The 24,863-nt window shown below is 37.3% G+C and overlaps 1 protein-coding gene across 4 annotated transcripts in view; it reads left to right on the top strand.

The window, feature by feature from the left end:
* The window catches only part of INPP4B (inositol polyphosphate-4-phosphatase type II B), a 659,032-nt gene that overhangs the window by 257,434 nt on the left and 376,735 nt on the right, over positions 1-24,863 (top strand). Inside the window, exon 1 of one of the 4 annotated variants that reach the window (XM_072976518.1) lies at positions 7,915-8,000. The exons of the other annotated variants lie outside the window; for them this stretch is intronic. The gene's annotated coding sequence lies outside the window, so the exon portion shown is untranslated. Of the gene's footprint in view, positions 1-7,914; positions 8,001-24,863 lie in introns of those variants that run through there. 4 annotated transcript variants of the gene reach the window in all.

Here is a 24,863-nt window from a genome sequence, read left to right on the forward strand (position 1 = left end):
AAAAAAGAAAAAGCTTTTCAGCGTAAGTTAATTTTGTTTCTATTGTCAAATATGTTATATAGAATGATAATAAGATATATTTTGTTGGTCTACTTTTACACACTATCCTATATGTTTTAATTTCACATGTATGTATGCATGCAATCTACAAATTATAAAGCAAAAGGAAAAACACATGAAGAAACACACAGACATTTTCTTGTATGTATAAGTAATAGGAGTGACATGTTTCAGGTCCCTGAAGGTTGATTTCATTTTACCACACATGGGTTTCCTGAAGTTACAAGGCAGTCAGCACAGGTGATATTCCCATACACATTCTGCTCCAGAGAATGCCACGGTAGATTTACTTATCACAGACATCTACAATATCGATCCTTGTCGCTGGGACTGAGCTGATGCTTTGCTGCTGGAAGTGACACATTATGGCCAAAATTAACACACTGGTCAGGTCTCTGATAGGCTATTGTAATGAGATCTCTCCTTATTTATTACCTTTATTTCTACCAGAGAATCAATAAAACTCCCTAAAAAAAAAACATAATGGAGAAATTTGAAAATTGGTCAATGTTTTCTGTGGCTAGCTACTGCTCACCTCTTTTTTCATACTTACACGTATTAGATTCAAAATGAAATTGGTTTTTAAAGTAAAAGTACTCTTAAATAGTACTCATACAGCATGTTCTTTGCAGACATCTGTCTTTTGGGGGGGAAGAGAAGGGTCACTGGATATACATCTATTGATAACTTTTATATTTAATGGCCAGGGATTCCTACTATGAAAAGCGGGGTTCTAGGCTATTACTACCCTCATTTATTATATATAAGCCCTGTAAATGTACATGGTGTTTAATGTTAGATGAAATTGTGCCAGACAAATTGCTTTCCCCAAGGGGCCTCCAGACTGAAAGCTGGAGAAGAACAGTGCAGGAGGGAGGTTGTGGGAAGGATGGGGAGTAATTAAGGTTGCAGACTTGGCACTGCTTTGCTGAGTAGGCGGACTGCAAGGAGAACTTGAAAGCTGAGAAATGATTCTGAGATTGGGAAGCCATGCAGTAAAATCAAACCAATAGCTGGAAGCCAGCAAAGGCAGCAGAAAAAGGAGAATTTCAGCCCTTGAAGTAAGAATCTACATCTTCAGCTCTGGCATTTCCCTGTACACCATGTTCACCTGGTTTCTCTGCATCACCTCTTACTCATCATGCTCTGAAACAATGGGTCTCAGACTTGCGCGAGTCTCAGAATCACTTGGTGGGGTAGGGTGGAGTGGGGAGATGTTGAAATACGGATTACCGGGCCACATGTCAGTCAGGTTGTCTGAATCAGTACGTCTGCGGTCTTGAATTTGCATTTCTAACAAATTCTCAGAAATTGCTGCTGCTGGAACCAAACGTTGAGAACCTCTGTCTTACATTGGTATCTTCAGTTCCTCTGAGGTCTTTTCCTCCAAACTTCAGCTTAGAGTCACCTCCAATTCTCACCTTCATAGTCTGACAATACCCCAGTTCTGTCTTTCCTTTCCTAGAAATTTCTTTCAAGTTTGTTTATGTTTTCAAACTTATAGCTACTAACCTACCAGATACAGCTACTCCTCCTCCTACTATTACTAGCAACAAGAGAACTACAATTACTACTAATAACTTCTTTGAATACCTGCTATATTCAAGACAATATGTTAACCACTTTTATATATGTTATCTCTTCAAATGATACAATTAGATAATCTGTGTTATTTCCATTCACAAGTGAAGAAATTCATTTGCAGTAAGGTTGACGTACAGCATACAGAAAGAGATAAAAATGAAGGTCCGTGTGACACCAAAACCTATGTCTTTATGTCCAACCAGTATTTAGCTCCTACCTGAAGGCTGCCTCCTTCGTGCAGCCCCTCATGTATATTGTCAGGGCCACAGTGAATCCTCTCCCCTCTCTCAACTAATAAGCATCTCCTCTATATTACAGAGACTTAGTATATGATGAAGTAGCTTTGGAGATCAGTATGGAAGGGATAGACTGATTTCAAAAAAAAGTCACTGGAACAATTAAATATCTGTATGACACCATGCACAAATAAATAGCAGATGGAATATAGTCCTCAACAAGAAAAATACAACTTTGAAAAAGTTTGAAGGAAACATAAGAGATCAAAGTACAAACTTTATAAAATTGATAAGCATAATTTAGACTTGTCAAAATGCAACAAAAGAAATAACAAACAAAATGAAAGTTAAACCATAAACCAGGGAAACGATTCGTGGTGAATTTGAACAGTGAAGAATTAGTTTAGGAGTATATAATTGACTCTGTCAGATCTTCCCAATTCACAAAAGAGGAGAGCCAGATGGCCAATATAATTATGAAACTATGTTCAAAAACAGATTTCAAAAATAAGGGAAATTAGCATTGTATATCAGCACATTATAAGTTCATACACATCAGGTAAATATAATGTCTGCAGATGTGAGTCCCTGGGAATTCCTGCAGTGTGTTGGTTGGTGCGTTACTTAGTTCAATTACTTTGGAGAGAAGTTTGAAGTATCTACAAAAGTTAATAATGTAGGTACCTATGACTTACTAATTCCACTTCTAGTTATATACTCTAGGACATCTCTCCCACAGACACACAAGGTTATATGTACAAGAATGTCCACCACAACATTGGTTACAAAAGGAAAACATTCGAAACAAACCACGTCCTTAATAGGTTTTTGGATAATTAATTTTTGTGGTCTGTACAAAGAACACAATTCCATCTGTTTTAACACAGTTAAAACAGACAAGTCAGCCTATATGCATTATCACGAATCTGTCCCATAAACATAATGTTGAGTAAAATTAGTAAATCACAGTATGTACAAAAATGGTATTTGTGTAAACTGAACACACAGAAATCCTATGTATTACTTCTGTATACAACCATCTGAATCCAAGTAAATATATGGACAAGAAGAATATACACCAATTTCAGCATGATGGTAACCTCCAGGGAAGGAGGGAGGAAAAAGGGATGAAGGTAATCTTAATTGCATGAATAACCTTTTATTATTATTTAGATTTAAAAATCTGAACCAGATAGAACAATATACTAATGCTTATTAAATTAATATGGAAAATACATGTGCTATTTTTTTTCTCTTTATGAAATTTTTGGAATCAAAAGGAGAGTATTTTAACAAAGGCTTCTATGGTTAAAGGAATTTTGAATATTCTGGGTTAATTAAAGTACAACCGTTTTATTTGCTGCAACGCTTTTCAGTCATTAATATGCTAATAAACACTGTGAATTACCAACAGGGTAATAATGAAATATTCCTCAAATTATTTGACCATGGATGCCTTTAAAAAAAAAACCTATTAACATCTCATGGATCTTTTGGGAAATGCTGTTATACATCACAGCACTTAATTTTTCCTAACTGTTTCATGTATTTAACTTGATTTCTCTGGTTATATTTTCATCTCCTTGATGTCATGACCTAAGTCTTAGGCCTTTTAGCTAGGCATGAGATGGACATACAAGTGGTACTTTGATGACATGTTTGATTTTTCTGAGAAATTATTATTTAGATCATTATACTCAGTGTAGGTTTTAGCAGGGAGAAATAGTAAAAGTGGCCCTTGCACACAATTTTATATGGGAAGAAAAAGCAAAACTTAAGAACACAAGATCCACATAAAGATAACAGTATTTTTCGAACAAATGGAGTGTATTGATCCCAAAACATTGCCAGAACTAATTGCTGAAAATTCTTCGTGTATTCATCTCATTCAACAGATATTTTAAAATTATCTGAAGAGAAATGATAGCTTAGTATCTACTAAAAAGTAGATACAATCTAGTGCATAAGATTTTTAAGAATTATATCATCAGTGATCTCTCAGGGCAAAATGACCCAGCCCTTTGAATTCATATTAAGCATAAGTCCATTCACAATTTTATTAAGTAATTAAATCATTTGACGATTTGTAAATGCTAGGTATGTCTTAAATTACTTGGTTTACAAGGGTATAATTTTGATGCAATAATAAATAAAATTGATTAAGCAAAATTTTGTTGACTAATACTTTAGCCTCTAAAGGAAGAGTCACTGTTCTTTGAAGCTTTGAAGCCAGGCATTGACTTCTCTCTGGCTATGAAAGTCCTAGATGGCATCTTCTTCCAAAAGAAGGCTGTTTGCGTACACTGTAAATCTGTTGTTTCATGGAGCCACCTTCATTAATTATTTTAGCTTGATCTTCTGGATAAGCTGCAACAGCTTCCACCGCAGCCCTTGCTGCTTCGCCTCACACTTTTATGTTATGGAGACGGCTTCATTTCTTACACCTCATGAACCAACCTAAGCTAGCTTCAGACCTTCTTCTGCAGTTCCGTCACCTCTCTCAGGCTTCGCAGAATTGAAGAGTTAGGACCTTGCTGTGCATCACGCTTTGGCTCAAAGGAATGTGGTGGCTGGTTTAATTTTCTATCCAGACCACTAAAACTCCCTTCAGGTCAGCAATAAGGCTGTTTCCCCTTTTTGTCACTTGTGTGTTCACTGGAGGAGCATTTTTAATTTCCTTTGAGAACTTTCCCTTTGCATTCACAGCTTGGATAAATGTTTGGTGCAAGAGGCTTACCTTTCAGCCTGTCTTTACTTTCAACATGCCTTCCTCACAAAGGTTAATCATTTTTAGCTTTTGACTTAAAAGTGAAAGGTGTATGACTCTTCCCTTCACATGAACAGATAGAGACTATTGTAAGATTGTTAATTGGTCTAATTTCAATATTGTTGTGTCTCAAGGAAAGGGGGTCCCGGGGAGAGAGAAAGATGGGGAAGTGGCCAGTTGGTGGAGCAGTCAGGACACACACGACATTTACCAATTAAGTTCACTGTCTTATTGGGTATGGTTTGTGGTGTCCCCAAATAACTACAATAGTAACATCAAAGATCACTGATCACAGGTCAGCCTAAGAATTATCATAATAATAGAAAAATTTTGAAATATTATGAGAATTCCCAAAATGTGACACAGACACACGAAGTGAGCAAATGCCGTTGTAAAAATGGTGCTGATAGACTTGCTTGACACAGGGTTGCCCAAGCCTTCAATTTCAAAAAGGCAGTATCTCCAAAGTGTAATAAAGCAAAGTGCAGTAAAATGAAGATGCCTGTAGATATGTAACATCTAGTACCAAGAGTTAAGGAGTTAACTCATTTGAGTGGTTCAGAACAGCATTTTGTAATTCCTATTCCATAACCATTACCTTTTATGCCATTTCCTGTTTGGTAAAATTCTGCTGCTGATTGAGGATAAAATATCTGAATCTCATTCCTTTCAAATTTTCCATTTTGGTATAATTCTTACAGCTCTAAAAACTGTTTTATAGACTCATATAAAAGAAAATTTCTGCCCTTTGCAGAAACTAAATTTGTATACAATAAAACCTCACTTGCAGTAGAATTCAATATTAATATAGTTTAGTTTAATTTAGAATTCTGGTTTTCCTAAGAGAAATTCACATCCATACTACTGAAGTAATCTGTGTTTTCAGGTCTATTACTGTGTTGGAGTCTAATACTGAAAACAGGTTTTAAGTGGTTTTACTAAAAATTTCTACAGACAGCAAAAGTTCTTAGAGATGTGAGTTTTCATCTGTTTTGTCATGTTAGTCTTGGAAATATAGTGATATTAACAGTAAGTGTGTATTTTCTCTAATTTTATTATACTTTAATATTGACCTGAAATGCTAATGACAAACTGATTTTATATGGAGTAGAAGGCAGGTGGGGAAGAATGATGATATATTACCTGCTTTGGGTGCTTCTGGTAATTATTAGTTCTTCAGCACTCTTTGTATAATGTCATCATGACTCATAGCAAAGGACCAGTTAATGATTGTTTGAAATTTTTCTGCAGCTGAAGAAACTCATACTTGGTTTAACTGCACTGCTAGATCCCATCAGTATTTCAACAAGATATCCCTCTAAACCATGTAACTCATTTGTTTCACTATCAGCTGAGATAATATGACTCAGTTCCTGCGGTGAACAGGCATTAATGGCAGGACATTAACTCGCTACTTATAACTGTCTGGGTAATAAAATGATGTCACCAGTATTCCATTTATGCTGCTGTAAGACAATGAAATAATCTACTGTGTTATAAATAAATTAGAGTTATATACCTTATGAAGATCAAACATGTGGTATTTATTTTTGTAAACAGTTTCTTGGATGAGGAGATTTTTCTTCCAGATAGACCTTTAGTGTTTGTACAGGTGTAACACGTAGATCTTAGGGCATTAAGTCTTTAAAATTATGTTGTTATCGAAGTGTGCATATCCTCCTAGATACTTTGCCATCCTCTTGTATGGAGGGCTTGCTCGAACAATGGGTGTGTGTGTTGGGTTTGGGGGAAAGAATATATATACATTCAAGGTAAACCTTGTATAGAACAGAAAATCAGCATAAGTAGTATTTTAGTTATGTATTGCTATATAGCAAATTACCCTTCCATGCCACCACTCCCCAAAACCTTTGTGGCTTATACCAGCAAACATTTATTATCTCACACAGTTTCTATGGATCCAGTTTGGAAGCAGCTAAGCTGAATGATTCTGGCTTGGGATCTCTCATGAGGTTACAGTCAAGATGTCAGCCGGAGTTGCATTCATCTGAAGGCTTGAGTGGGGTGTAAAGATCTGCTTCTGGGATGTCTTAATCATATGCGGGCAGTTGGTGCTGGCTCTCGGTAGGAGGCCTCAATTCCTCATCGTGTGGGCTGTTCCATGGAGCTACTTGAGTGTCCTCTTCATGTCCGAGCTGATTTCTCCCAGAGCAAGTGATAATGAGAATGAGCAGAAGCCAAATGGCTATTATGAACTAACCTTGGAAATCACACTACCATTTCAGAATATCTTATCAGATATGCAGGTCAGCCCTGATCAGTGTGGGAGAGAACTATGTGAGTGTGTGCATTCTAGAAGTTGATGATCATTAAAGGACTTGACCTTAGAGGTAGGGAGGAAAAGAAAGAGCATGTGTAATTTGAAAGAAACACGGTATCTTGACTTTGTTTCAGAACAGTGAGGTTCTCAATTATTTAAAAATTTCTAACTGAATTCAGCAAGGTGAAGTAGCAAAAACTTTTTGGATATTACTGTGTATACATATAAATCACTTTTTAAAAATACCAGTCACTCTGCAAGCCAGGTTATACAGATAATTGTCATTCTATAGTATTGGCAGTGTTATAATTAGAAAAGTAAGATCTACAATTCCAGTCTTTTAACTTTTGGTCTTGGTCATTGCTTCCTGCCAGACCAGAAGTACCCCCAAGAGATTCCCCAAATGCTTACTGCTGAAATTAGTCAATGTATTATACACCCATCTCTGTCATTTTTCTATGAAACTGTAATTCAGAGATGTCAAAATGTTGTGGAAAAATGTGTTACACCTTGGTGTTACAGCTCAGTTGTGACAGCAACCTGGATCCGGGCAAGAGACCAAGCAGCACCTGGAGAGTTGGAGAACTCAGGTTTATTACGCCAGCGGGCCCAGAAGAGTTAGCACTTCAAGATCTGGACCCCATCTGTAGGTTTACACAGGCCTTTTATAGGCTGCCAGTTCTACACTTTGCAACATCATATGCAAATAAAGTACAACAGAAGTTGACCAACCAGGAACAAGCTTTGTAGAAATAGACCAATCAGGAGTGAGCTCCATGCAAATGAAGCACTACAAATGGGCCAATCAGAAGTTAGGGAAGTGGACCAATCAGAAGTGATATCAATAACCAATCAGGAGTGAAGGAAATAACCAATCAGGAGTGTAGGAAATAACCAATCAGAAGTGACCTCAGGGAACCAATAGAATTCTAGGTGTAAGTTAGTCGCTTTAGAGGCAAAAAGTGAGATAAAGCCTCGGGGCCAGGGAACGGACGCTAGTGGGAGGAGAGCAGCGGCCCTGCCTAGGGGTCATGCCAGTCTTTTTAATGGGGCTTCCCGCCTGAAATTTGCTGTATGTGTCCCACTGGTAATTGTACATGCTTATAGATTTTAAGATCTTTGTGACACCTTCTGATGATGTATGAAAGACAGTGAGTACTTTACCTCCACAAACATTTAACTTTGTAAACATCAAATGATGGTAAAAGGAAATGCATTCTTCTAACTAAGGTAGCTGAACTGCAGCTATAGAGCTAGGCTTCTGACATGGAAACCCGGAGTAGAACAGTGAAGAGTTATCAGCACTGCTAAGGTGGATGAGGGGAGAAGAGTGGGTGAGTAACCATATTTTTCCTTTGAAGCATGACTCAGGGTCTTGTTCTTACAACCCTTTCAATGGAACCCATCTCTAGTGTCATCACAGGGTGAGCTGTTAAAGTAAATGACAAAATCAGCTTGAGATGTTTTGAAGAAGAGATGTTAAGGTCAGTCCAGATGCTCACTGTCTTTGTTTGGGCCCAAAACATTTTCATAAAAATGTATTGTTTCTGATGAATGACTAATCAGATTGAAGGAAAAACAAGGATGCACCTGGTATCTTTCTGCACCATGGGATTGCATTTCCTGGATATATTTTACTACCTCGTTCCAAGAAGTCAACTGTCTAGTGTTATCAGCTGCATAGCATCAGATATTTTTGTGTTTAATTAGGCTGAGACTGATTTATGACGCTTGAGTTAAGGTTCAGTAAGGTCACTCAACTCAAAGAGACCAACCCCCGATATGAATAGTCGGTTACTGCCTGCTTCCTGACGCTCAGGATGCTTTAATAGACCCAGTGACTATTGTTAGGTTAAAAATGCTGTTCTATTTGTAGGCCTGAATTCCTGTCCTCTTGCAAAAACCAGGAAAATTGAAAAATGATTTTCTCATAGGGTTGTTGTAGGAGTGACAGGGTCTTTTTGGACAGCTGTGGAATTTATTTTCTAGGCCAGCTGTGCAGAGGATGGAAAATGGGGATAGTGAGGGTTAGGCTGCATCTTTTTGGTCTGGTTGTATGTAAACTAGATGGAGAGAGGAATTCGCTGCTCAGATTCCTGGAGCAGTGATTAGAGGAAAGTTTAAGAAAGGACTGTTTACAAAGATGTGGTCAGGGTTTAGGGAAAATAACGAACGTGACTCAGTGCCATGGCAATTGTGACAGTAGAGAACTATTGTTTTCTCTAGGTCTTTAGGGGCAGAGGAAGGGAGAGACAGAGAATCCAGAGTGAAGTGAGTCACTGGACAGCCAGCCAGTAGTGACCTGACTGAGGGACCCAGGGAGACAAATACCCAGACCCTGCTCCCCTGTCGACTTCTGACTGGTGCCACACTTGACTGGAAGCCTGCTGTTATTATTTCTCAGTATTCCTTTGGTGTTTTGCTGTAACCTGGGGTTAAAACATCCAGGTTGCTGTAATTGAATTTAGAGCCTTAGGAACCTCACTTCAAACCAAAGGAGGCAGGGAACATTTCCCTGAATCTCCTCATAAGAACCAGGAAGTGTGGTGAATTTCTTTACTGCAAAAGATGACCGGCTGGGTTGACCCTGTGGGAATTAAATTTATGATGGAAAAGTTTAGTCAACTATTCCTGCTTCCTCCAGTAAATGAATCTCGTGAGGAACTCCTCTAGAAAGCATTTTAAATGTGCTTATTGCACAGAATGACAAAAAGGAATCTGGCTGGGAATGATACCTTTTCTTGACTTTATTATCTAATTAAGTAATCTCCCAATAAAACAGGCATTTAAAATTTCACAGGAATCAAAAAAGAGCAATAATAATATTAAAAACTAATATTTGTAGATCACAATACAATGCACAAAGGACCTCCACATTTCCTGGTTCAGTGGTTTTCTAGCTTTGTTTCATTCATGGAACCATTTGAACATTGTGTGTGTGTATGTGTGTGTGTGTGTGTGTTTGACATGAAAATGGGGATTTCTGGTTCAAGCCCACCTGGTCAGCCCTCTTTTCTCCGCTCTGAGGTAACATCATGGTGGGGTGCTGGGTTTCTGAGGAGTATGGTGTGAAAGCATCTTTCTTGTCTCTTTCTGGATTCCCTTCCTTCCTTGGACACAAGGCTCAGTCATGCCACTGCATTTGGGAGTTCAATTCCAAATACAGAGGGCTGGTTCTCAGGACAGTCTTCCCTGAACATATTTGTGTTAGTGTAGAGGAAGTCACTTAATGAGGGCTTTGAGAACAGAAGAAAAACAGAGAAGAATCGAAAGGACCCTTAGCAGCTCTTTTTGATGCCCCATTGTGATTATGTTTGAAACTTGATGTGTTGTCTGTGACCAAGAGTGAATGGAGTTTGGGATTTCAAGTTCCCCCAACCCCACCTTCTATAATTCATCCAAGTGAAAATGGGTGGATAGCCTCTTTTAGTCAGCAGACCACATGTGGTCTTCTAAACAATAATTTTAAGAGGTCATTCAAAGAGTAATATGGCAGGGGGAGGGTATAGCTCTATGGTAAAGCATATGCTTAGCATGCACAAGGTTCTGGGTTCAATCCCCAGTACCTCTATTAAATAAATAAGTAAACCTAATTATCTACTTCCCCCCCAAACAAAAACCAAAAGAATATTCAAAGAGTAATATGGTATAACTAAACTAGTCTTATTTTCACCACCATGTACTAAGATCTTTATCCATGCAATATTTAAAATAATCCCAAAGGACAGTGTGTGTGTGTGAGCATTTATGCTGTTTCTCTTTCTACCTGCCTATGTATTAAAGGCTTGTGTGTCAGCCTCTAAGCTGAGTTCTCTGAATCATTTCTTTTAAAACACATTATTATTGTGATAATAATAATAATAATAATTTCCTGCGATAAGGAATTGTGGCTGGCTGAAGTAGCTTAGGTAAGATCTTACCATTGCACGTGTCCATGACCCATGCTTTTAACTGCAGTCCTACATCAGTTGTACAAGCTTGAAACAGCTCTGCTCCAAAATTGACAAGAACAATGATGACAACAACACAATATGAAATGTCAAAAATCATGGTAAATTGATGGTAAAAAAAAAAAGGACAGTACACATGTTAATGAAAGTATATTATAAATTCTAACTACATGCTCAGTTGAAAGTTTAGGGAGGAGTTTGGTCATACTCATTCTCCTGTGATCAGTGAATGATCTGACAAAGGAATTGACCTCTAAGTACCTTCTGATGAAAGAATAAAGGAAGATTGGATCTGACACAAAAGAAGCCATATGAGGCTTTCAAGGAAGGGACATTTTCAAGGCTAGCTCACTCTTGGCCTGTACCTTCATGAAGATCTATTCCAGGTAATTCAGAATTTCCAGGAAGGCAGCATTATCCCATTCTTCTTACATTTTCATACGCTTAAGAGTTTCACATGGTTGATCTCTGCTTATCATTCAAATCTCAGAGCAAACATTGTCCTCTTGGAGATGGATATCTTTCCAAACACCTGCCCACTCTAACCAGCCTCCTCTCCAGAGTCCAAATCCTGTGACTGTTAAGAATTACTGCCTAAAATTATCTTTTTGATCAGTTTATTTTTCATTGTCTGTTTCTCCCCACTAGAATATAAGCTCCACAGAGCAGGAATCTTGTCTTTGTTTGCTCTGTGTCTTCAGAATCTAGACTATAATATCTGGTACACAGAAGGCACTGTATAAATATTTGCTCATTAAATTAATATTCTGAGGCTCTTGAAGTGCTCTGTAATATTAAGAATTTCAGCCATATACGATTTCAGATGTGTTTTATAGAGTTATTGATGAGAGTTTAAAATTCTTAAAATATAATATGAATATAATTAAAGAACTGCATGCAAAATTTTAAATTCAGGATGATTTGAACTGAAAAAGCTTAATAAAGAAAAGGTTGTAAAGATATTACATATTATATATGGTTGCTATGGTGGTGGATTGTGAGTAATTTTATCTTGTACTTATGTAATGGTATAATAAGCACAAATATTTTATAAGGACATATAGAATAATCAAGAACGGAAAAAATTCTAAGTAGATCAACAGTAATTTTCCAGTGCCATAGCTTTGCTGTCAGACATACTTGTCATTTATGTATTACAGACTCTGAGAAGATAGTTGTGACAATCACCATGATGGTGATGAGATATGGTAAGAAAGCAAGAATGGAACAGAAATTTGGGGGGAAGTGGAGATATGAGAATCATTTACCATTTATTTTTGTTTTTGCATAAACCTTCACAAACTCAACTAGTAATTTTTACATTTTCAGTCTTTTCTGGTCTCTTAGAAGATGGGGTATAGAAAAAGACATAGAATATCAACCAAGAGGACCTGGAAATACTGGGTTATATGGACAAATGGCACTTCATTTGTGATTTGATATATTACTAATGTTTAATACTATCTTGAGCTTACGGTGGATGTATGGATGGGATCAAGATCTTTGTCCTGACTTACAAGTCAGCCAACTGGGCTGTATGTCAATGAGAGCAGGAACTGTGCTTTTTCAGACACCTTGTAGCCGCGGGGCCTAGTGCGATGCCATGTATGTAAAAGGCACTCCACTACTTTTTAAGAAGTTAGTATACTAGTCATGTTTTTTTATAATATTAAATATATAGAGCAAAAAGTTGTTTCCTCTGTTATAATATTCTTAAGCCAAATTTCATATTACTGTTCGGCTTTTGAGGAAAAATGTTACCTAACCAGTGATTGAATCTTCTGTTTCACCTAGAGTCAATTCAGTGAGTTAGCAATATATACATTCCTGTCTTAGAATCTTATAAATGGCTATGTCACATCAAATTGCATCAACTCAAATATACACATATGGAAATGATCCCAATGTTTTGCTGGAATATCATTTAAAAAGTACAAAAATTAAAAAATCTATTTCAGTAGTGGTTTTAAATCTTATTTCAAATATTATAGTTTGGGGTGGATAGGTAATTCTTATACTCAAAACAATTATATTTTCAATTATGAAAATCTATCTAAATATTCCTTTTAACTGTATATTATAGTAGCAGTTGTTATGAAATCTTCTTTTTAAAAAGCATTGGTTCTCAACTTGGGCCGCGTATTAAAATCACCTGAGGAAGCTTTAAAAAAATACTGATGTCTGGTTCCCAGCCTATAGATTCTGATATAATTGATCTGGGGGCAGTCCAGGCATTCGAGTGTTTAAACGCTCCCAGAGTGTTTCTGATGTACAACCAAGGTTGTGATCTACTATTAAACTGTTAATCCCCTTTTCTACTTAGACGATGGTATTGTTTTCCAAACAAACTAACATGCTGACTTTTGTTAACTCAGCATCTATAACTGGTACTAATTAATCTGCAGAAAAGTTCCTTCCAAACGATGTCTATAGAAGATTTCTAGATGATAAAATTTTTTCCCCATTATATGGATGGTCAGGCAGATCATCTGTTAGGGTTATTGTAAAGGGTGATTTTACAGATTTCCTGCTCTTAATAAATTTAAAATAAAAATCTTTTTTTGTAAAGTTCTTCTTAGCATTGTGTCCTGGTCTGTACCTCACTGAGGTTACACTTACTGTCCCCTTTTCAAAAGTGCATTAGAGAGAACTAGCACTTTGAAGGTTTTATTCTTTGACTCAAAATTTTAGGGTAAAATTGAAAAAAGAAATGAACTTAATGGAAAGTTAAAGTAGGAATAGCATATTGAACCAACCAAAATATACCCTCTGGAGCTCATAAAGAGAAAAGAAATTTGAAAATTTTAATACAACTCTGCTTTATATAGGAATAGAAAATGAAGCAAGATATCTCACATTTCCCAGGATCTCAGAAACCAAGTCAAGTTCAATTTGGAACTGACAGGTCTATCTGAAGGAAAAATTAGTTTAGAAAACTTAGGGGTGGGCAGAGATCCATTGTTTTTCAACTTTAAGTTTCTTTTAGTTTGGTGGCTTAAAAAACATTCTTTATATATTGATTTAATAGTGAATTATTGAGTGGAGACTTAAGGGATTTTATGCTTTTACTGCTCATATTCTAATGCATTTTTAAATTTAAAATATAGCTCTTGAGGAAACTCAGATACTCTTTAACATATTGCTAAGAAAGCACAAGACTGATATAAATAATAGAAGCTCTAAACGTGGGACAAATAAAAATAAGGCATAGTGGCTAAGGTTTATTACTCAACATGTGGTTGATGAGAATGAAGTAGAGGCTGACATTACAAAATAAGCCAAGCTCATTCACATCTGAGCCACACAGAATCACTTTGTCAGTTTGTCCTGATACAGATTTTCTACCTGTGTGCAAAAGGGGAGGAGGAGGGAAGGTGTTTAATTTTTTATTGTGTGCTTGCCAGATAAAATGATGTCAGTGTATCACAAGTGGATTAAATGTATGTATGCTCTTTATTATTGCTACAATAACTGTTTTTTGAGTAAATGAAAAAGAAATCAGGTAATCTGTTTAAGTTAACTTGCCAGTTATTAAGAGAGCATTTGCAAACTTAGTGATTCTTCTAAGGGGGCTACAGGCTAACTGAAGAGCCCTTCTTTTGTCAGTGAGATAGTGACGGGGGTGGCAGTCTGTATTATTAGTTGTTGTGCACCTAAATTGATTGAGATGGATCTCTAAAGAGATAATGGCAGAGTGGCAGTTCATTAGCCTATCCAGATTAATTAAACATCTAATTAGATTTTTCCTGGGAAATACCTTCATGTGATTATGAGACCAAAGTGATTCCAAAAGCCAGCCCACAAATTGGATTATCTGGATCTTAAATTCTCATTAAAATAATGGTGTTTGAAGAGTTAGCTTGGTCTCAAAATATTAAATGATAAACTCAGGACTTAATTAGACATCAGTTATTCCCTCGCTTGTTTATTAAGTAGCAAATTCTGGGGTCCCTGTTTTCCTTTCTTATTGCGGTGTGTACTGAGAGTTTACTACAAGGCGGACTCCGTGCTCCTCAGTGACGGCGCGTCATCTTGTTGAATCTGTACAATGACACTGTGAAGCAGGGGTTATTATTTCTCTTTCACACCCAGGAGAAAACTAAGCCTGAGAATTAAACAACTGAGCCACGCTGCCACAGTTAGGAAATGGTAGACCCTGCGCCTCAGCCACAGTGATCCATGTCCTACACCAATATGGGCTCATTTCATGTTAAAGTAATAACTCAATATTCTGTAAATGTTATTGGTTCTACTCATGTTTCTCAGTGATAGTCTTCCCCAGAGCTACAGCTGGCCTTCCGATCTGTGCGTTCTGCATCATGTAGGGCTGACTGTGCTCTGCCATCTTGTATAAGGGACTTGAGCACCTGCAGATTCAGGTGCCCTTGGGGATCCTGGAACCAGTCCCCCTGTAGATACCAAGGGATGACTGTATTTGTAGCTATTTTTCAGTTGCCTGCTTTTGTTGTTTTTAGGATCTATAATCTAACTTATTCTGGTGGAGGCTTTTTAGCACAACCTAATTTTCCTGACCAGGCTGAGACTTAAGGAAGCGTGCTCAAGGAATCCTGTATACCAGGTTTTCTCAGCCATGCATTATTAACATTTTTTGAGGGGCTACCTTATACATTGTAAAATGATTAACAGCATCCCTGATCTCTACCCATTAGATGCCAAAAGCAAACCTCCCCCTTCTCTTCCTCCCTAATTGTGACAACCAAGAATGTCTCTGGACTTTATCAAATGTTTCCTGTTTGGCAAAATTGCTATTGGTTGAGAAGTACTGGTTGATAGAGGCAAGAAATTTTATTGAATATTTTACTCATCACACCTATTACCACCACTGTGCTATGGATGAAGAGCTTTACAGTGGTTGTCAAAGAGCAGTTGCACTGGGTGAAGTTAAACAGGCAAGGAAGACTTTGATAGAGACTAGGGGGCAGGCTGGCCCGTGAGCAGTGTGATGAGGCCGTCTGTGGTTGCTAACTGATGCTATGGAAGTTAGGCTGCTACCCTCTCACAGAGGCTGGGTGAGAGGGGCACTATCATTCTTAATGATTCCATCTCAAAAGGATGGTCCCCAGGTCCTTGGAAAAGACATTCCTGAGTTGTAAAACTGGCAAGAAACTGGGTGAAGATTTACACATCAAAGAGGCAGAGAAAGAATTTACAGTCACAAGTTTTCTAAAGTAAATCCTCTAAGGAAAAAGAGATCAGGAGACTCTCATGAGAAAGAAACCATCTGAAGGTTAGTGAAGCTGAGGAGAATGTTAAGGCCTCTTGGTCAGGGTTATGATAAGCTTTGTATACTTAGCGTAATTCCAGGACATTCCATTATTAAGTCAAAGGCTGGGCTGGGATTTACGCAACCGTCACACACTCCCAGTAGAGGATGTCTATGGAAGGGGCCAGTGTTGGTACCATGGCCTGTTTGTTCGCCCTCAGCCTATGTCTACCTCTGTTTCCATATCTTCATCTCCGCGAGCTGACAACTCACAACCAGAGTTCCATCAGCTCCGAGTTTAAGCTGCCAGGGCTCTCAGCAAATGATGAATATACATTTTCCAAACTGAGATCCATTTTAAATGGCTGTAAACGAAGGTTAAAAGAACAGGCCAGGTGCTGGCTTCTTTATTTTTCATGCCCGAGGCCTGACAAATTATAGGTGCCTAATAGTTGTTTGCTCTGTGTACAGATGACATCTGGGTCTCCCTTTTCATGGATGTTCAGCTGCGTCAGAATGACCGTGACTCTTCTCTGGGAAGTCCACAGGAAAGCAGACACAGTGTTCTGCTGTGTGCAGGATGATTTCTGGGTTTATCCTCTAGAGATATTGGGGCACAGCAGATATATCATGGTCCTAGATTCTGTGACTGATTTCAATTATCAATTTATTCCGCAGCAATTTAATCAGCTAGTACTGAGCATTTAGCCAGAGCAAGACACTGTGCTAAGAACTGGGAATAAAAAGACAAGACTCTGTATGCGTCCTGAAGCAGCTCACTATTTCAGAGGGGTCTGACTATACTCAGGGCTACAAAACTGTGTAATTGATTGGGTGTAAGGCTGTGGGAACATAAAAAAGAAAGATTAACTTATTCGGAGATATTATGGAAGCAGGGTCATGGAAGGCGAGACTAGAATGCTGGGCAGAATTTCGAGAAAGCAACATACGTGAACAATGTCAGACAATGCAGAGTCGAGAAATAATGGTTCCTTATATCACCAGTCAGTGAGGGATGGTCACAAAATGGCCTTATTCCTTCTCCCACCACTGCCCTCGAACAGACTTTGTGGGACCTCCCGTCTCTGCCACTGGGGATTATCTAAAAAGATCCTAGATCTTTCCAGAAAGAATATTAGGGCGGTCTTTGGATATTAGAGCTGTCATTTACTGATAGTAAAAGCATAGGACAATCACATATCATAACTTTCACCTCTAATCCCATTTAAGGCATCTATCTTTCCAGCTCAGTCCTGACACAAGAGTTCCCCAGACCAACAGTGGTAAAAGAATTGGGGGGGGCGGATTTTCTGCCTTTGCGCTCTTCCCCCCATTTTGCTCTTACACACCTTTTCTTCCAAAGCTCTGAAGTCTATGGGTCCTCCAAGACTGAGATGGGACTAGGAAACAAATAAAGGGACACGTTCTCTTGAGTTTGATGCTCTTGTAGTCTGGCACAGTGCCCTGTGTCTCACATGCCCAGTAACTAACTCCTTCTGTAATGGGGTGGTTCCCGAACATAGTCTGGAAGTGGGGAGATGAAACCCCCACCCTCTTCTCTCCTAACAAGTTTTCTTAAAAGCTCCATGACCGAATCAACCTTGTATAGACTGGTGATAGATGACAAAGAAGATAGGAACATGTTTAGATGTATTTCAGCAAATCTGTGTAGGAGTGTCTGGCACCTCTATTTAGAATGTGTGAACATTTATCACCTGCTATCCTCGATTTTAGGACCTCAGCCAAGACTCTAAGACAGCCGAAACCTCCCATGAGATATCCAGCGACTTTTAAACTCATAGAATATTTACTGTTTATAGCACATGTGTACACTGATGGCGGCAATTGATTAGACAAACCTGAGATTTGGAACTAGACATGGCTAGCATTAAAACGAATTTGGACATTCATTTAACTATGAGAATATTAGTACCTTTGCAAAATGGGGGAGATAGAATGTACTTTTCAGTATTACTGCGTATAGCACAGTGCCTGGCATGTAATAGGTTATCAAAAAACGTGAGTCAATGTCTCCCTTGTTTGACCCTAATAGTAACTCTGGGTATCGCAGGAATTGCTTGGGAAACAAATAGAATGTCTGGGCGTAGGAGAGTTGTTGCACTTGGGTGAAAGACCAATTACAAGAATTTTGAAGGTCATGTTAAAACATTTTGACTTTCTCTGCTACCCAATCAAAGCCTAGGATGGAGAATTTAAAATATAGCAACATAATTCCAAGTCATTTATGCTTGAACCTCAAAACCGTCTCGCTGCCCTCCTCTCCTCCTTTTATCTAACATGGACCTACAACTGGTCCCTTTGCAGTAACTATAATAAGAATGATAATATTAATAGCGGTATTTATTGAGCATTTAGTATGGATCAGACACTGTCCTAAGCAGTCTAATTGCATTGTTGCATTTTATTTTCACAACCTTATTTCATAGATAAGGACATTTTGAATTGGGAAAGTGAACAATGCAATGCAGTGGAAGTTTCCCCTCCAGTCCAGGACGGGGCTAGGACATGAACTCTGCTATCTAACACCGGAGCTTGTGGGCCCGCTGCCTCCCTGTCATTTCCTGAAAATACCCAAAAAAACTTTCCTAGTCACAGAGGAAATAGCTTTAAAGTTAACAGAGTGATCACCATTTGTAATTTTTAAAAATTATATTCATGAATGTAATTTTGCATATTTGGATAGTTTCCAATTTTTTGATAGTCCTTTTTCTATTCTTTTTTTTTTTTCTGACCTGATTTTTTCCTGTTCTCCTCCATCTTCAACACAAATCACCATCCTAACTGCATCCAGCAGCATGGTAATTCTTGGTGGCGTCCTAATATTTATCCTTCCAACTTTCTGTTTCATACGATACTATAATGGTATAAATATGTTTATATGATTTGCAGTCCTTTATATGTTTATTTGTAATCACTTATATCGAAAATAATTATGTTTTACACATTTTTCTGTACTTTTCTGATTCAACGATACAGTAATGGTGTGGGGGGAAAAACCATTTTCTTCTACCCGTCTTAGGTTCATTGCCTGAGTTTCTTTAAATTAGACTGATTGACAAAACAACACATCAACAACAGGAAAACAGTTTATTAACACGTGCCATACACTTCATGCTGGAGAAAATTCAGTGATTGGTGACTCAAATGGGTTGTGAGAATTTGGACTTAGCATCTTACCAAAGAACAATAGAGACGAACAAGACAAAGAAAAGGACTTTGAGCTTCTCGGGGTGGCAACTTGAGGGAGGACAAATATACGGGGATACTAATGGTGCATCAGGCTAGTTAGCAAGGTTTGTGTAGACTTTATCTCAGTGCCATTTTGTCTCCAATAATAAAATTATTATCCCATTCCTGGTATGAGAAGTAGGGAGGGAGAAACCTTCATAAGAGGAGTGTATGCTCTGCTTCCAGACAGATAAAGGGGAGAGAGGGAGCTTCTCTTGACCTTCAGCTCTCAATAATCCATAGGCTAAAGTGGCATATTTTGGGTGGCATATTTTGCTACCCTTGAATGGAAATACTTCCAAGTGAACTGGTAAACCTCTAAGTCACTCTCTTTAATAACTGAATGATATTCCATTGTGTAGTATGTCATCATTCATTCAGCCATTCCCCTATTATGGGCATTCACTTAACAATGCTTTGCTTTTGTTTCTGTGTTTATTTTTGGTGAAAAGGAACAGAAGAGCAATAATCATCCCGTACATGAGTGTTAATGAACTGGGGCTTTTAGTCTATGGAGCATATTCCCAGGAGTGGGAAAGTAAAAGCATTTATAATTCCAATAGATTTTGCTATATTGCCTTCCAAAAAGGCTGCAACACTTTGCACTCCCAGAAATACAGTAGAGAGCCTTTTTCTCCCACACCCCTGCCAGAATTTGGTGCTACAGCTTTTTTTGTTTTTAATCTTTGGAAGTCTGTTCGATGTAAAGTGATATTTCATTGTGTTTTATTTCCATTTCCCCAACTATTGATAGATTTAAACATTTTCCTTTGTGAACTGTCCTTTCATAATCTTTTGCTCATATTTCTATCCAGCTGTTTGTCTTTTTCCTGTTATTTTAATACTTTGAATACATTTGTAGATTATGAATAACTGATCTTTGGCCTCACATTTGCTTGGCATTTGTTTATTGACTTATTTGCCTCAGAAAAGGTTTCATATAATCAGATAGATATAATTTGTGCGTTCCAATCTTGTCTAGGATTTTTTGTCCCTTGACCAAATATTGCTGTCACTTAACTTTTTTTTTTACAATCAAGTTTATAATTAGGAATTTGGTTTTTGCATATGATATAAAATAGGGGTAAACCATTGCATTTTTAAGATAGCTAATTGTGCCAGCATACTTATTTAATATTCTATTATTTGTCTACTAATCACCATTAGCAAGATCCATTTCTAGGCTCACTTTCATTTCATTGATCTGTTTATTTCTGTACCAGGACATATCAAATATGATAATAATACATTGACTGTATCACAGTTCTTAAGTACCTCCTCATTGTTCTTACATTACATAATTTTGCTAGCTGTTCTTAGACATCTATTCCTCCTGTAATTCCCCAAATATTTTATTCAATCCTGTGTAAAGTCCTGTTGAGATTCTACTTGTAATTCCATTGAATGTGTGTGCTAATTTGTGGGAAAATTATCATTTTTATGATTTCATGTCTTCCTACCTGAGGATCTTCCTGTTTGGTTCAGATCTTGTTCAATATCTTTCAGTAGAATTGTATGCTTTTTTTTCCACGTATCACACGTCTTATGCCATTTTACTCTCCCAGTATTTTGTGATGCTTGTAAGCATTATAAATGGTATACTTTAAAATTTTATTTTCAAGTTTATCATTGCTAGAGAAGGTAAAAGCTAAAGGCTATTTTTTGTATATTATTTCAAAGTACCCTTCTGAACGCCTGCGTTATCTTGGACAATGGCCTTCACTTTCTCGGTGCTCATAATCACGTGCATAAAACCTAACCATTTCAGCCCACTCACTATGCTTTACTTGACTCACCTTCCCTAATCTCAAAATTTCTGACCTGGTTGTTTGGTTAGAGTATTTTTCCAATTATTTTCTTCATATAGAGGATATGGGTGATTCTCTCTATATTATCACCTGTCCTCAAATACTGTTTTTTCACCCTGATGGGTGACGGATATCGGGGCTGATGAAAGGATTCTAACGTTGACAGGTCTGTCTTTCAGTTAGTTCTAAATTTTATTCCACTGTCTAATAGCTACCAGGGATCCCTGTGAGAAATCTCACACTGATGTGATTTTCTTTTCTCTTACGTAACTCGTTCTTTGTGGTTTTAAGCTCATGCATTATGTTGTCTGTGTTCAGAATTCTGAAATTTTAACTGCATAGGCCTGGGAATATATCTTTTCTTAGCAATGAAGTCTAGAACTGGGTGAGTCATTTCAAATGTCCATTTAAGTGATTCTTCAGCTCAGAAAAATTCTCTTCTACTGTGGCTTAGTTATAACTTGGCCTTTATCTATTCTTTTTCTTTTCCTAAAGTTTATATTATTTGAATATTGGGTCATATCTATCCTCCAAGTCTCTTATCTCTATCTTTTCCTTTATATTTTCCTAGTCATAATTTTTTTTGCTCTGAATTTTATAATAGGACTTTATTTTATTTCATCTATTTATTTTATTGAAGTACAGTCAGTTACAACGTGTTGATTTCAGGTATACAGCATAATGTCCCAGTCATGCATACACACACACACACACACACACACACACACACTTATTCATTTTCATATTTTCCATTAAATTTTCATTAAAGGTTATTACAAGATATTGAATATAGTTCCCTGTGCTATATAGAAGAAAATTGCTTTTTATCTAATTTTATATATAGTGGTTAACCTTTGCAAATAACAAACTCCCAAGCTTACCCCTTTCTACCCCCTTTCCCCCGGTAACCATAAGATCGTTTACTATGTCTGTGAGTCTGTTTCTGTTTTGTAGATGAGTTCATTGTAATAGGACTCTTGGATTCTTGACCTTTCAAGCCACAATTTTGGTTCCTCGCAGTGGTAATCCACTGCATTTCATTTAATGAAATCTTTAGTTTGGAAATCAAATTTATTAACTCTGTGTGTGTGTGTGTGTGTGTGTGTGTGTGTGTGTGTGTCTGCATGTGCACATGTGTGTCTGAGCTGAACCATATTTTGTTCAAATATCCATTTATCTTTTCCAGAAGTACTATTTTTCTGTCCAGGTTTTCTGATTGCTCTAATTTTCCTTTTATCTCTTGCTGCTAGTTTCCAAAAACAAGATGTAAGTTTACTTTGTTTTATCATCTTGGTTTAGGCCTTGTTGTTGGGATATTCTACAGACAGGCAAAGGCATTACAATTTCTACATCTGTGGGTCTGTGACATAGGAGCCAACAGCTGTCAGTCCCCATATAGATCTTGCATATATTTTATTAGATTTATACCTAAGTATTTAATTTTTGTGGGTGCTAATGTAAGTAGCATTGTGATTTTAATTTCAAATTCCACTTGTATGTTGTTGGTATATAGGAAAGCATTTGGCTTTTGTGTATTAACCTTCTGTCCTGCAACCTTGCTATAATTGTTTAGTAGTTCCATGAGTTTTTTGGTCAAATTTTTTTCAGATTTTTTACATAGATGATCATGTTATCTGTGAACAAGACCATTTGTGTCTTTTTTTCAGTCTACATATCTTTTCTTTAAGAAAAATTTTTTTTGTGTGTGTTACTGTATTAGCAAGGACTTCCAGTACCATATTGAAAAGGAGTGGTGAGAAGGGACACCCTTGCCATGCACCTGATCTTAGTGGGAAAGTTTTGCTTTTATTAGCATTAAATATGGTCTTAGTTGTAGGCTTTTTGTACATGTTCTTTATCAAAATGAGAAAATTCCCCTCTATTCTAATTTTCTGAGAGTTTTGGTCATGATTGAAAGTTGAATTTTGTCAAATGCTTTTTCTGCATCAATTGATATGAGTTTTTCTTCTTTAGCCTGTTGATGTGATAGATTTCATGAATTGATTTTTGAATGTTGAGCCAGTCTTGCATACCTGGGATAAATCCCAACTGGTTGTCTTGTAATTCTTGTTATGCTTTTTGAATTCAATTTGCTAATATTTTGTTGAGGATTTTTGCATCTATTTTCATCAGAGATATTGATCTAGTTTTCTTTTCTTGTAATGCCTCTGTCGGTTTTTGGTATTAGAATAGAAAGTTAGGAAGTATTCCCTCTGCCTATGTTCTTTAAAGGAGATTGTAGAAAATGGATATAATTTCTACCTTAAATACTTGGTAGAATTTACCACTGAACCCTTCTGTTTTTTCCTTTCTGTTTGGGAAAGGTTTAAATTATTGATTCAATTTCTGTAACAGATATAGGCTTATTCAGATGATCTGTTTCTTCTGGGCACTGTCTTTCTTGATGCTTACATTTCAAAGGGCTGGCTCCAAGATCCTTGAGAAAGACATTTCTGGGTTGTAAAATTGGCCAGAGGCTAGAAGAAGATTTATATTTCAAAGAAGTAGAGAAAGAATTTACAACTGCAAGAATTTACAATGATTATTGCTCCTTGAAAAGCCATTCGGTTCTCAAGTGTCTTTGTAATCTTCTGGCCTCAAGTTTAGGGAGATTCAATCTGCCTGATGCACTTTCTCTACTCCATAGTGTAGGAGACACCAGAGTTTATTAAGTCAGCCTTCTCAGAAGTAGTACACATGGTTTTAAGCACTAAGTTTGTCTCCAAAAGTACTGTTTACTGGATCTTGCTCTTGGGCTTCAGTGGAGTTCCTCAGCATCCTGCCAAGCCCTGTGTTTTAGGGAAGAGAGTGCATGCCTGTTCTCTCATGCTTGGCATCCCTCACTTCTGAGAGTGCTAGCTGGTAGTTTGATTCAGATTTGACAAAAAATCTTAGAGCTTATTGTGGAGGAGAGGAGAGCTCCTGAGTTTATTTTGCTGATTTCCAAAATCCAGCCTGCTTCTCAAAGCGAGTAATATTTTCTAAGGCTGCAAAGAGGCACACTGGGGGAAGCCTGAGGCCAGGCAGAGGACTTGGCCTTTAGACTTTTATTTGTGACTTCAATGCCAGTCATCTTATGGGATCAGGGGATTTTGTTCAGATTATAGGGTCGAGGTAGGGGCAAAGAAGTAAAGGTAGGGAATATATAGGTTACTCTTTTAAGGTGTGAGAGGATTTAAATGATTTTTTAACAGTCTGTCGGTTTGGTCTTTTTATTGGTTAAAGCGAAGAATACTTGGAGGATTGTTGAATTGTTAATTGATATCTTTTAGCAATTATGACTCCTGTGGGGTGATGGATGGCAACATTCTCGGGATAGCTGATTCCATGGATGCTTGAACAGGCACATATTCAGTTCACTGGTGAAAGCAATTCCTGTTCCTGTGCAATAGGTCTCAGGCAAAAGATGGCTTGTAAATAAAATCACTCAAAGAATTCTACCTAATAAAACTGGAAAAGGTGAAAAAAAATGAAATAAAATAAAATCACTCAAAGAAGCAAAATTATCTTACAACCTGAGTAACATAATGCAGTCTTAGTTTACTTCAGTGTAAGTCTGTCCGATAACATAGACTATAGCTATATATACATTTAGATCAGCACAATTCAAACCTATTCTAAATTTTATTTTGCATTAATTTAAACCACTGTTTCCTGACTAAGCCTTCTTTTAATCAAGTGGCAAATGCTAACAGTAGCTCCTT

This window comes from Vicugna pacos, chromosome 2 (assembly GCF_048564905.1).
Source record: "Vicugna pacos chromosome 2, VicPac4, whole genome shotgun sequence".
Classification (NCBI taxonomy): domain Eukaryota; kingdom Metazoa; phylum Chordata; class Mammalia; order Artiodactyla; family Camelidae; genus Vicugna; species Vicugna pacos.